Here is a 1,160-nt window from a genome sequence, read left to right on the forward strand (position 1 = left end):
GTTTCCTTTTTCTTTATTTTTTTCAAAAAACCAATATAATAAAGAAATTTAATAAATTTTAAAAACAAAATATCTTTTATATATATATAGTGTAATTTATTAATAAAGAAAGTTTACAAAATAATCTTGATTTTAAAGTAAAGAAATAATCTTTCATTTTTAAAGATAATCTTAAAAAATATAATATATATTTTAAAATTATTAAGCATTTTATTTAAATCAATCTATTTCTCAAATTATTACAAAATAATTTAATAACATAAATTATGTTATATCTAACGGCAAAAAATAATCTAATCTTTCTTTTTTTATTTAAGTTCCCTTTTATATTTTTCAAATTAACATATACGATAAATAAAATATTGATAAAATTTAAGAATAATATATTTTTATATATATAATGTGATTTCATAAAAAGGAAAGTTTAGAAAAATAATCTTGATATCAAAGTAAAGAAATAATCTTCCCTTTTAAAATTTATCGGTTATGTTTTTATGTAACCTATCATCATTTTATTTTTATAATTTTCTTTTTCCAAATTAACATATACTAAATTACTAAAAATTTAAAATATATTTACACATCTAAGATGAACAACCAAACTAATACAATGAATAGAAATAGTTATACTTTAATTTGACGGAATATATGTAACACAATATATCCATAAAATGAGTAATATGTAGAATAGCGATAACATCAATTATTTTGCAATAATTTTTTTTGTTTTTTAAACACCACTTAGAACGAGGGAGTATCATTTTAGCAACCCATGTCACTTTTTCTAATAAAAATGAATATGCTGATGGTAGGCAAACTTTAAAAATCACGTCGTAAAAAATGTTGGGAAAACTGTTTTTTTAGAGCAAAAAAATAGTAACTATGTCCCTTTAAGCTAATCTATATTTTGTGTCATATTTTCCTATAATACCCTTTAATATTTATGAAAATAATTTTAATAAATAATTTTACAAACAAAAAAAATTTGGAAAAATAGTAACATTTGTTAAAATACCTATATGAACTTAATGGTATATTTTCCAGTTATAAAAAAGTTAAAATTATAAATTTCAGATTATGTTCTAAAAAAAGTAGAAATGACATTCTACGAAGTAGAAAACGAAATCTACTTTTTTCATTGAATCTACAATGTTTAGAAT

Source organism: Brassica oleracea, chromosome C3, assembly GCF_000695525.1.
Source record: "Brassica oleracea var. oleracea cultivar TO1000 chromosome C3, BOL, whole genome shotgun sequence".
Taxonomy (NCBI): Eukaryota; Viridiplantae; Streptophyta; class Magnoliopsida; order Brassicales; family Brassicaceae; genus Brassica; species Brassica oleracea.